Genomic DNA, 13,435 nt, shown 5'->3' with positions numbered 1-13,435 from the left:
TTTTTTTAGTGAAAAAGGTCTAATGGTATTTCATGGAACACTATAGTTATAAATTGAGTTGAGATTGAATGTGCTGAAAACTTAAAAGATATGAAGGGTTTTAAAGAAACAGACCACATGTTGAAAGTTTCATGCACTGAATGGTCCACTGAGTTTAGAACGAATGTTAGCCGTATAGATAGGACAAACCATTAATAGTGGTTTGCATATGACACTTTTAGCATTAGAGCATTTTAAATTTACATGCTATTATTGATGGCCATGGTTAAGGCTGTCAGAAAATGGAAACTCAGGAATTGAGTCTTTTGTCACATAAAGCCCGCAACCCAATGACATCATTGCTGAAATTCACTAAACCTTGAAGAACTATGCTAATATTTTTCCAAGGTCAGCCAAAAACATTGAAGGTTTCCCAACTTTTTATCAGTCAAATCGTTGCTCTCATATGAAAACAAAAGTCTAGTATTATAGGCTAGTAATAAGAGTTCTTCAGAAAGTAATAGCAAACTGAATTAAACAATACATAATTATTAGTCATTATAATTAAGTGGAATTTATTTTAGTCTAATGTGGTGGGGTTGCATGCCTTAATGTGGGCCCTTGGGAGGCAGAGACAGTCAGGAGGAAGTGCCAGGACACCCAAAGCTACATAGAGAAACACTGTCTTGAAATTCCTAGAAGAAACAACATCAACTAAAATCCAAACCCAAGTCTGCCTAACTACAGGGATTATATTGCCTTACTCTCTGACTCAAGGATTCTTGAGGCTGCAAGATGGCTCAGTTGTTAAGAGCACTGACCACTCTTGCAGAATAAAAACCAGTATGTTAAACAGGACAAAATTGTGTCCTTAGTTAATATCCTTTATAAACTGTCAGCTAATAGACGAAAACAGGAAAAGCTTGTTTGTGAACTTTGTTTTAAAAGCATGACTACAAAAAATAGAATAATGGGATTATATAAAACAATAGCTTTCTACACAAGAAAAGATATAGGTAATAGATAACGATCCCTATGGAATGAATGAGAGCATTCATATGAAGAATAGTTAATATATAAAATGTGTAAGTCAGTCAGCCCATTGAAGAAGTGGATAGGGGACCTAAATAGATGCTTCTGAAGAAGTAATTCTGGTAGGAAGATAGCTCTGTAGGTAAAGTGCTTGCCTAAAAAGCATAAGGGCCTGATTTGATAACTTTCAATGCAGTGTGTGGTAGTGTACACATAAAATTCTGGTGCTGGGGGGGAAGATACAGGAGGATGCATGGGGCTAACCTAATTGGTAAGCTCTATGCTAGTGAGAGAATGTAGAACTAGACTAAAGTCCAGATGATGACAAGTAAGGTTGTACTGGGGCCCACACATGGAAAAATGGAGTACAAATGGCAAAGTGGTTAAATGAATTTTTAAAAATGATTTTGAGATTATACTATTTCTCCCTTTCCTCTATTCTCTGCAGAATTTCACATATATTAATCCTTGATTTTTTTTCGCAGAGGAAAAACCTGTCTGCTTGTTTGTTTGTTTATTTATTTATGTATTTTATGTCTTTTGAGACAAGTTTTTCTCTAGCCTTGAGTGTCCTGGAATTTGCTCTGTAGACAAGGCTGGCTTCAAACTCAGATATCCTCATGCCTCTACTTTCTGAGTGTGGGATTAAAGGTATGTACCACCATCACCAGCATCAAATTTATGAGAAAAAAATTCTTTACCCTCTATTCATCTAAGAAATGAAACAACAGTGAGATACCACCTCTTACCTGCTAGAATATATGAATGTTCATGTTTGTGAGATTGTAAGCAAACAAATCTTGCACACAGTTGTTTGGCATGTAAATTAGATCAATTATGGAAAATAATAGCTTCCTAAAAGTTTAAAAATAGTATTGCCATGACATAGCAATTATATTATAGAAATATATAGTGTGTTGAAAGAGATACCTGCAGTTTAATGTTGATTGCAGCATTAATTAAACAAAATGCAGAAATAAACCAGTGTTTGTCATTGAATAAATAAATAAAAATTGGTATATATGATGATGTAATATTTAGCCATTAAAATTTTTTTTTCTGAAATCTTATGTCTGTGACGTGGATGGAAATGATGCTCTATATTTTCAATGAAATATATCAGCACAGAAACAGGTAGTACATGAATCTTACTGTATGTAGACTGTAAAAACATTGATTTTCTAAAAGTTTTTGTTACTTAGAGTAGAATAGATGATGGGCATAAAATAAAAAATGGAAAATGAATAGAATGTAGTTCAGGAACCCTATTGTACAGTATGGTGGCTTTTTCTTGTATTTTTTCTTGAATATCAATAATATTTTAAATATTTGTGCAAAAAGTGCTATGTATGTTAGAATTTATAAACTCATTTGATACATCATTTTTGCATATGATAATAAATATAGTTCTTATTTGTCAATGAAAATAAAATCTTTGGAAAAACACTTGTGTCTTCATATATTAAAATTATTATTGCATGAGTGAGAGTTTTTAACAGATCAGTAACATTTTAATAATCCTAAATATGATGTTTAATATGCTTAAGATAAAGGAATAATTATTGGAAATAACAAGACCTTAAAGTTGTTTTATATTAAGAAATATAAATAATTTTGGAGACTCTCATTCTGGAGTACACACTGGCATTGATGTCCTTTAGCTAATGAGTTTAATAGAAGAGGAAAGAAAACCAGAAGGTATTCAGGCGGATTATATGAAATTCATATTAGGAGTTTGTGCATATAGATTTATTAAGAATCTTGATATTTGGCTGGGCATTGGCTTACTCTCCTCCTGTAATCCCAGTACTTGGGAATTATTCACGGACAGCTTCACTTATACTGTAAGGCCCGTCGAAGTTACATGAGGCTGTAGCTTAAAAATAAATAAATAAAAATAAAAATAAAAAAATCAGCTAAAATCAGGGCCTAAAGAGTTGCTTAGTGCTTTTCAACTATATGGACTAGATTTTCAGAACCTATGTAAAAAGTGTGGCAAGGCCTTTTACCCCAGCCTTGATGGAGGGGCAGAAAGAGAATGATGGTTGAAATGTGTTCATTCAGTCTAGATAATTCAGCAAGTGTCAGGTTTAGTGAGAGATGTTGTCTTAAAAAGTTGTGTGAGAAGCACTAGAAAATTATGACTGCCATTGATTTCTGGTCTCCAAATGCACATACATAGGCATGCATACCTGCATGCTTGTGTGCACAAACATGTATACACGCCCCCCCCCACCCCAAAAAATCCAAATCAGAAATTGACTCATCTAAAATAGAGCTATTATTTGTATGCTATTGATCCCTTCAAATCTGATAAACCTTTGCATTTTATTTATTAGGAGTTTTTTTCCCCACAACTGTTAACCAAGTTCTAGAAAGCATCCTTAATTTCTGTTTGTGTCACATATTGGAACTGTTTGTAAGTTTTGTTGAACTTACCTTCAGAATACATTTCAGCTACTTTAAAAAGCATTTGTAGTACTATTGCCATCTTTTGATAAAGGACATTATTGTTTCTCAGTACTTTTGTTCCTATCTCTATTTACTACCAACAACTCAATGGGCTTTTCTGATTAAAAAAAGGTAAACCATCTTTTCTGTACTCAACTTTCAAAGGTTCCTTATTTATTTATTTATTTATTTATTTATTTATTTATTTATTTATTATGTTCTTTATTTACATTTCAAATGATTTCCCCTTTCCTGGCTCCGCATTCCCCTAAAGTCCCATAAGCCCTCTTCCCTCCCCCTTGTTCCCCCATCTACTCCTTCCCACTTCCCTAAACTTTGGCTCTATGTGAACTGACTCTTTCATTTATGTGACATCCTGTACTAGCTTTATGTTCTTAACCTGGAACTTTTGATGTTTTAAGCCTGGCACTTACTCTTCCCTCTTGAGTTAACCTACATGTTTTTCCTCTTTATTTGTTTCAGAATTCTTAGAATAATGCCTGTCATAAGTTATAAGGTCATGCTTTCACTATGTATAGTTAATATGAAGTGGTGGATTGTTGGAGTCTGTGATTGCTATTGGAGCACAGAAATGATATGGAAACTTTGGGAATGAGCTGTGATAACTAAGGACCTTAGTGTTCTAGGTAGGAAGATGACTATGGACAAGTCCACTAGACTGTGCATAGACTCAGTATTAGTGGAATGCAGAGGTAAGGTGATGAGAGAGAGATATGAAACAATTAAAAGTAGAAAGACTCAGTTGATCACTGAAGACCATGACGTGGAAGTTGGTTATAAGTTGAATATCTTCTGGTTACTTTTCTCCTCTGGTAGTCTGCATAGCACTGTCAAGTTCTACAGATCCTAGTCAGTAGGGATCAAGCTTCAAGGTGAGTTTTTTCCTTAATTTTTCCATTTCTTTTCTTTGTTTTTTATTTGATATATTCTTTATTTACATTTCAAATGATTCATTTCTTGATTAAAGGATGTTATGCCTTCAGCAGTAGTGTCTTATCAACTTTTGGAGAGTAACCAAAAACTATGGTAATAAATAGCCAACCATGGAAGAGAGTGATCACTAGGATGTCACTAGTCAACAGTTCCAAAGAGGTTGAAGTTCAATGTTTTTTTTTCTTTGCAAAATTCTGTTTTCCTTTAAAAAAAAAAATCTTAAGAATTTCATCCAGTCTCTAATTGAGTATAATCATTTCTCCAATTCTTCCACTGAAGTCTTCCATTATTTTAAGATTATACTTTTTCAAATTTTTCTCCTTCATTTCCCATTGAATCTAGTTTTATGTTGTCAAGCTGTAGCATGTGTCAGCCTACTAGGGGTTCATAAGATACTTCTGGTGGGATGACATCTCTATCTCCTCCCCACCCACCTCCCTTGCCATGCTGGGATTTTGGCTAGCTGTAGCTTGGGTGTATTATCATAATGGCTTATCATAAGTTTATATATGTGTCTTGTCTCTTGGAAAAGACTGTTTCCTTGAAGTTGTCTACCACTTGTGAGTGACCATACTTCCAGCCCTTTGGAGTGAGATGAATGTCTGATGTGGGATTGAGCACTTTACAGTTTTTCTTTTCTTGCCATGCCTACCAGTTTTGGGGTAGGATCATCTCATGTTACTTTCCATACATTATGGAGCAAAGCTTCTCTAGTGAAAACTAAGAAATGCGCTTTTCTCTGGGTATAGCAATAAATCATTAGGGGTCATTTTAATATTATGTGTGTTTAGCAGAGTAATGGTATGGGTTCTATCCTAGGGCCTTATCTATTCACAGGCTCGTGACTCCTTTAATAGTACCTGGTATGTCCTCCACCTTATGGAGTAAACCTTTGATGCAATCATGTAGTGGCTAGTTACTCCTAAAACACGTATGCCATTATTAGCAATCCTATATTGTCAGGCCACTTTTAACCTTCAGGGTTTATGACTGGATGAGATTGAGGCCTTTCTTCTCAAGAGAGTTTGTATAGCACCTGCCAGCATAGTGGGTTATAGCCATTTGGGATAAAGTTTGCCAGTGAGTACCAGCATGATGTCTCCATGCTCTGTGATTCAAGGATGTGGTTGGTGTCTAAGCTTTCCAATCTTACCATCAAGAAGTCTTCACTAAGATTTCATTAATTGATGTGTTTGTTTTATGACAGTACTAAAGTTTTTTACTAAAGTTTTGTAGTATAACTTGAAATCATAGGTGATGAAATTTCTAGCATTTCTTTTGCTGTTCAGGATTGTTTTTCTGTCATGTGTATTATCAATACATTAAATTTTAATATTTCTTACTTTCTATGATAAATCAAGCTATGATTTTGATGGGGATTGTGTTGAGTCTGTAAATTGATTTAGGTAGAATGACTACTTTTACAACATTAATCATACCATTCTGAGGTGAGCATGGGTGTTTTTTCCACCTTCTGGTTGCTTTTTCAAATACTTTCTTTAATTTGTTAAAGTTTTAATTATATAACTATTTTACTTCCTTAGTTAGCTTTATTCAAGTAATTTTTGAGGTTATTGTGACTGGGATGGTTTTCCTGATTTCTTTGTCTTTGTGTTTATTTGTATATAGAATGGCTTCTAAGTTTTGTGTGTCTTCATTTTGTATCTTGTTACTGTGCTGAGTGTGTTTATCAGCTGTAGGAGTTGTCTGGTGGATTCTACAGTCTGTTTTATTTATTTTTTATAGAACCATTTTATTGTAAATAAGGACAATTTGACTTCTTTCCCTACTGGTGTTTTCTTTATTTTCCTTCGCTTACAGTATTTCCCTTATTAACGCTTCAAGTATAATATTGACCTGGAATAGCAAGACTGAACATGCTTGTCTTGTTTTGAGGGTTATTTTATTTATTATTTATTTATTATTTTTTATTTAACATGTTTCCCAGGAGTTTCTTCTGTTTTTCCTTTATTATGTTGCAATATCCTCTGTATCCCAGGGTTCTCTAGAACTTTAGTGTTGAAGAATTGGTGGGTTTTTGTTGGAAGCCTTCTTGGATTTGATGGGATGTTGATGCGTTTTCTGGTTGGGTGTTCTGTATGCCTCTTGTACCCTAATAGACATATTTATACATTTTGGATTTTCATCTATGATTTGTATTGAAAATATTTTCTGTGCCTTTGACTGGTGTTTCTTCGTATATAACTATTTTCAGATTTTTTTTGTGTGTGTATGTGTATGTGCTTTTCTCTATACCCTATGTTAAGTTCCATAGATTTTTAGTATTTTCTAAATATTTTTATTATTTTCTTTGAATGATCATATCCTCTACCTTGTTCTCCTGGCCTGATATTATGTCTTCTACAAAACTTTCTTTTGAGCTTTTTTGTTTGGTTTCCTGAATTCTTAATTTTTAGTAGTAATTCATTTTGACTTTTCTTCAGGATTTCCATATTTTTTTTAATTTGATATTTATATACTGTGCTACTTTTTTTTTTTCAGTCTTTGATGTAATTTTATTTTCTCCCTTCAACCATAAAAATGTGCTATCCAAATTTTGTCTTAACTGTTGGGTCTGTAAACACAGGCTTATCCATCCCACTTATGGGCAAGGCAAATGCTGCTTCTTGGTATGGCCTCACTATGAATCCTTTGGTCATCCAACCCAAGTTACCCCTTTTCTGGCTTTATCTTCACTATATTGTGTGGCTACTTGCATGGCTTCCATGATTTTCCCATGTTTTCACATAGAATATATTTGACCTTTATTACATTGCCACCACCTTAAGGACCCTGAAACTTCTTGTCAGTACTATCACTCCCAGAGGCTGCACCTTCTTTCCCTTCTTTTCCAGAACCACATTTCCCCTTTTGGCGGCATCTCTTAAGCTTTTGGTTAAACTTCCTGTGTTACTTTTATTACTTGATTCAGCTATGTGTTTTTGCAGTTCTCATTCAGTCATTTGTTCATATTGTATTTGAGTTCCTTCAACAGGGATTTGCTGTTTGAAGACATTTTCTTGTGCATCATTTATGATGCTTTTCTCAGAGCTATATAAACTGTGGTTGTTATTTTCTAGTGGAGATACTGCTTTAGTTACTTGTGTATTTAGTTATTTCTGTCTTTGCAGTAGGACCAAAGCATCTGGAATTATGTTTTTAGTAGTTGTTCTTGATGTGGACCTAGTCTCTCTTTTGTTGAGTGGTAGTGGTTCTGTCCCTTGTTTGGTATTACCATAACCTGTCAGGTTGTAGATCAGCTGAATAGTGCTTGCCTTTTAATCTTTGGGCAACTGTTAAAGTTTTTAAATGTGTCTAAACTGTCTTAACTCCTTGGTACTTCTGGTCAGACCATGCTAGGCAGTATCTTATGGAGTGGTCAGTGTGGCAAATGACATGCAGAAAAGAAATTGGGCTTGACCTGCCTACAGTTTCTGAGGCTTTTTGTGTGGGACTTACTGGCTCATAATAAGATGTGTGTCACTGGCAGAAAGCTGGTGGGGCTATTTAACCACTTTTTCTATATTGTGTGTGTATATTTTAGGAAGTCTATAGTAGGAGGTCATCATCTGGAAAACGTTTTAGTGTTGTTATTCCTCCCATCTATTCCTTCTACTGTCCTGCTTACCCATCTACATACCCAGTGTAAACTTTTTGTTCCATTATTCCTCTTTAATTTTTAATACTATTTCGTTCAGCATACTTTCCCTTGAAAGTCATTCCCCCAATGGCCCCAAGTAATTTCCCAGCGTCTATGAGTTTTTGAAATGAAACACACATATCTATAGATTAAAAGCTAACATCCACAGATGAGTGAATATATGTGTCATTTGTCTTTCTGGGTTTGATTTTCATGAGTCAGAATGATTGTTTCCAGCTCTATCCATTTACTTGCAAATTTAATAATTGTTGTTCTTAATATCTGAATAATATTCCTCCATATAGTACCATATATTTAATTATCCATTTATAAGTTGATAGAATCCAGTGAGAGTTAAATAGTTTTGAGCATTACAGGAGAATGAATATGTATGAGCAGGTTTGTCTAGAGTAAGTCATGAAGTCTTTTGGGTACCCAAAAATGGTATAGGTGGATCAAATGGTACATCTTTTTTAAAATCTTTTTGAGGAAGTTATACACTGATTTCCATAGTGAATACCCCGGTTTAAATTCTCAACAGTGCTTAGTTATTTTCCTCTCCCCACATTCCATTTCAGCACTTGTTATCCCTTTTTTTTTTTTTTTTTTTTTTTTTTTTGACATGGCCATTATGACTAGGTTGGTCTAATCTCAAGGAAGTTTTTGTATGCTTTTCCTTGATTTTAAGGGTGCTGAAAATGTTTTAAGTGTCTTTCAGCCATTTGTATTTGTTTAATTCCTGTCCCTGTGTTTTTTTATTTTTTATTTTTGAGTATGTATGTATGTATGTATGTATGTATGTATGTATGTATGTATGTATTTATTTGAGCACTTCGTATATTCTAGATAAAAGTCCATGATCAGTACGACTGGGTGAAGAGGTGGGCTGTCTTCAATGGTAGTGTCATCTACTATAGAGTTTTCAGTTATAATTTTATGTGGTCCTGTTTGTCAGTTGCTAGTCTTAATGCCTATATTACTAGACTTCTATTCAGAAAGTCCTGTCTTGTGCTTATGAACTCAAGCGTATTTCCTGCTTTCTTCTCTGATTCTGGGTATCAGATCACATTTCAAGGCTCTTGATCCATTTGTAGTTGAACTTTGTTTGAGCTTTGTACAGGGTAAGAGATGATTATCAACTTTCATTCTTCTACATGAGCCCTCTGCTTTTGACCAGCACTATTTGAATACACTCTTGTTTTTGCAGTGTGCAGGTTGTAGATGTCTTTTTTTCTTTTTTTCAGGTTAAAGGGCAGCACTACTTCTTTTTTTTTTATTATTCAATATATTTTTTATTTACATTTCAAATGATTTCCTGTTTTCTGGCCCCCCACTCCCCGAAAGTCACATAAGCGCCCTTCCCTCCCCCTGTTCTCCCATCCACCCCTTCCCACTTCCCTGTTCTACTCCAAATGGATCAAGGACCTCCACATAAAGATGTTTCTTTTTATACTACTTTGAGGTTCTTTTGTTGTTTGTTCTTCTATAAAGAACTGGTATATTTTAGCAATGAATCTGTTCTTGGCTTTTCTTTATTGGAAGGATATACTGCTTCAATTTTGTTGCTTTTGTATCTTTTTTTAAAAAGATTTATTTATTGTATCTAAGTACACTGTAACTGTCTTCAGATACATCAGAAGAGGGTGTCAGATCTCATTACTGATGGTTGTGAGCCACCATGTGGTTGCTGGGATTTGAACTCAGGACTTTCGGGAGAGCACTCAGTGCTCTTAACCACTGACCCATCTCTCCAGCCCCGCTTTTTGTATCTTTTTGTTTTTTTATTTCATTTTAATATAATTTTTATAGATCATACCTTTTTAGGAATATATAACTTTCTTATAGATATTTCATTCTTTTTAAATGTTGCTTTTCATATTAATTATTAAAGACCTTATGAGTTTTCAGTACTAACCTTTATTTTGTCCTTTAGTGTTGATTTTTATTAAGTTGGTCTTGCCTTTCTTTGGTTATTTGGGCTGAGGATTTGTTATTCTCTTGAAAGAAAGGACTCTTTGTTTTACTGTGTTGTTTTAGAATCCAGTTCATTCATTTCTATACTGGTCTTTATTCTTTTTTCCAGGTATTAGTTTGTAGTTTGGGTTGTTTTTATTTTTCTGAAATCTTGAGGTGCATCGTTAAGTTTTTATTTTTAATTCTGACTGAATTTTCTAAAGGAAGAAGTGAAACTTCGCTGTTAGAGATGCTTTTGCTATATCCTAGTATATTTTCCTTTCTTTGATTGTTTTTTAAAAACATGATAAAATAAAATAAAAGATGAAGCAAAAACTATCATTGAAGTTTAACTTGGCATTCAGTAAGAGGAAAAGAGTCACAAGAGTGGGCACAAGAGTCAGAAGCCTAACTCATTCTCACACTAAGCAGTACCATATAATATTAAGCATATAGGTATTTTACATGTGTGCGTCTGTGTCTATGTGTGTGTGTATCTATTATATACATTATAGTATGTGTATATGTATATTATATATGTGTATATATACATACATACATACTTACATACATACATACATACATACATACATACATACTTGGTTCAGATCCACTTGTGCTTGCTGCTTTACTTTCTGAGATTTCATATGAAACTTTCTTAGTTGATTCAGAGGGCCTTGTTCTGTTATCTTCCATCCCCTGTGGCTCTCAAGTTTTTCTATCTTGTCTTCTAAGGGATTTCCTGAGCTCTGCTGCAAGGGATTTGACTGAGAGCTCCCATTTAAATACTCTGTCCATGTAATGTCTGACTGTGGACTCTGCATCTGTTCCCATCTGCTGCCAGGGAAAATCTCTCTGATGATTACTAGATTAGGCACTAGTATAATGTGTATACCAGAATATCATTAGCAAATCATTTTATTGTCTTTAAATTTATTTATTTATTTAATTTTTAAAACATCAGTAGTTTTTTGTTTTATCCTAGGTTTTTGGTTCTTAGTTATCAAGCAGTTTTGGGTATGGGTTTCTTTTCATGAAGTGGGCCTTAAGTCAAATCAGACATCACTTGGCTGCTCCCACTAGTTCTGTGACACTACTGCCTTAGCCTATTTTACAGGAAGGACAGATTGTAGGTCAAAGGATTGGTGGCTGGGTTGGTATCTCTTTTGGTAGCTTGTAGAGTATCTTCTCATAACAAAGAAGTAGAGTGTAGGGGTGAAGGATCCATCATGCAGACAGCAGCTTGGCTTCTTCATATTCCTTGGGTTGTCTGGGTGTTGTCCTCAGCAGCAGGACTCTGCTGTTAGTTTTCAGGTAGCAATCCATTGTTTTGGTCACAGCTTGGACTGTTTAGGAATTATTTCTTCTTCTTCCTCCTCCTCCTCTTCCTCTTCCTCTTCCTCATCCTCCTCCTCTTCCTCCTCCTCTTCCCCTTCACCTTCTCCTCTTCCTCCTCCTCCTCCTTCCTTCTCCTTCCTTCTTCTTCCTTCCTTTTTCTTTCTTCCTTCTTCCTTCTTCCTTCTCCTTCTCCTCCTCCTCCTCCTCCTCCTTCTCCTCCTCCTCCTCCTCCTCCTCCTCCTTCTTACTTCTTCCCCCTTCCTTCCTCCTCTTGCCCCCTTCCTTCCTCCTTCCTTCCTCCTCCTTCCTCTTCCTCCTCCTCCAATTTATTCATTTCTTTCGTGTATGTGGGTACACTGTCGCTGTCTTCAGACACACCGGAAGAGGGCATTGGATGCCCATTACAGATGGTTGTGAGCTACTGTGTGGTTGCTGGGAATTGAACTCAGGACCTCTGGAAGAGTAGTCAGTGTTAATCACTGAACCATCTCTCAAGCCCTGTTTGGGAATTTCTATGGAACCTTCTTCATTTAATTGAAGTGCAACTTAGTTTGGTTGTCTGGAGACCAGAGGTGGCCACTTAAGATTCTGTATCTTCCTTTACTAGACCATCTCATTAGGATCACTTTCATACATTCAAGGAAGTTTCCAATGCAATAGGTTTCTATACCAACACGGAAATGCCCCCCTCCCTAATTCCAGCTGTTTCTACTACACTCTCTCTCAACCTCATCTCTTCCACAACTCCTCACCTCCCCACACCTGATAACTCCCCATATGCTCCCAGTTGGCTTGTAAAATCTATTTCACTCTTCTAGGGAGATTCATGTATCCCTGCTGGATCCCTCCTCTTTACCTAACCTCTCTTGGTCTACAGATTGTACCTTGGTTATTATTTACTTAACTGATAATATTCTTTTATAAGTGAATACATACCATATTTATCTTTCTGAGTCTGAGTTATCCCACTAAGGATGATTTTTGCTGTATATGTTTTCTTTTCATTTGACTTACTTCTTTAAAATGTTTCTTTTCTGCTTTCTTCAGTTACTCTTATGATATTCAAAATTGTATTGTATTATCTCCAGGTATTTGTGTAGTATGCATAGTTCCTTTTGCATTTCTAGTTTTATTCTCTTATGATCTGATAAGTGCAAGAAAATAATTTTTACTGTTGTTGGTGACTTGCCTGAGGTTCTAAAATGTGGTTTATCTCTTGGTGAATTCCATGGGATACCAAGTTTTTTTTTTTGCGGAATGTGAGATGTTCTTTGGATGTCTTGAAATAAGTCCATTTGATGTTTGGTACAGTTTAGATAAAATCAACCATCTTTTCCCCCCTCCCTCCTTCCCCCTTACCTCCCTCCCCTTCTTTCTTTCTCTCTCTCTCTCTCTCTCTCTCTCTCTCTCTCTCTCTCTCTCTCTCTCTCTCTCTCTCTCTCTCTTTCTTTTAGATAAGCCATTAATTTGGAAAGTTAAGATTATTACTGTATTTTGACTTAACTTGTTACTTTCTATATGGATACAGTACTTTCTGGTGAGAGGTTGGACTTTACAGTAGTCTAGTCGTGCTTGTTTTATGAACTTCGGTACACCATCATTTAATGCATATATACTTAGAATTGCACATCCCTTATTGGTTGTTTTCTTTTATAGTATATAATCATATATTTATGTCACTGTTCCAGTTCTTTTTGGATTTCCACTCTTCAGTTTCCATTTTGTTCTCTTTTAGCTTGTGTTCAAGTGAAATATATTTGTTATAGACAACAAATAATTTCATTTTGTTTTTAATTTCATTCTGCTAATCTGTATCATAATTGGAATGCTAAAAACATATTTTGTTGGCCAAATTTTGTTGTTTCTTTCATAGTTGATTTTCTTTTATTAACTTTATGTAGATATAGTTGCTTCCTTCTTAATTTTTATTTTTTCATCTATAGAATTACAAATTTCATTTTCCTTGAGCTCCTGTGTTTTGTCATTCTGCTGTGTGTAGGTTTCCTTTAAATGTATACTGTAGTGTAGTGGTCATGAGGGGCTTTATGTTATTCCTGCCTTGGAAACTTTTTATATTAGATTTAAAAG

The 13,435-nt window shown here is 35.0% G+C and overlaps 1 protein-coding gene and 1 pseudogene across 4 annotated transcripts in view; one reads left to right on the top strand and one right to left on the bottom strand.

Annotated features, from left to right (window-relative positions):
* The window catches only part of Ube3a (ubiquitin protein ligase E3A), a 73,759-nt gene that overhangs the window by 20,104 nt on the left and 40,220 nt on the right, over positions 1–13,435 (top strand). The window lies entirely within an intron of this gene.
* LOC127684648 (peptidyl-prolyl cis-trans isomerase NIMA-interacting 4-like) lies at positions 6,933–10,833 on the bottom strand (annotated as a pseudogene).

This window comes from Apodemus sylvaticus, chromosome 1, assembly GCF_947179515.1.
Source record: "Apodemus sylvaticus chromosome 1, mApoSyl1.1, whole genome shotgun sequence".
NCBI classification, from domain to species: Eukaryota; Metazoa; Chordata; class Mammalia; order Rodentia; family Muridae; genus Apodemus; species Apodemus sylvaticus.
The sequence above is the reverse complement of the archived record's forward strand: the minus strand, read 5'-3'. Positions and strand labels throughout refer to the sequence as shown.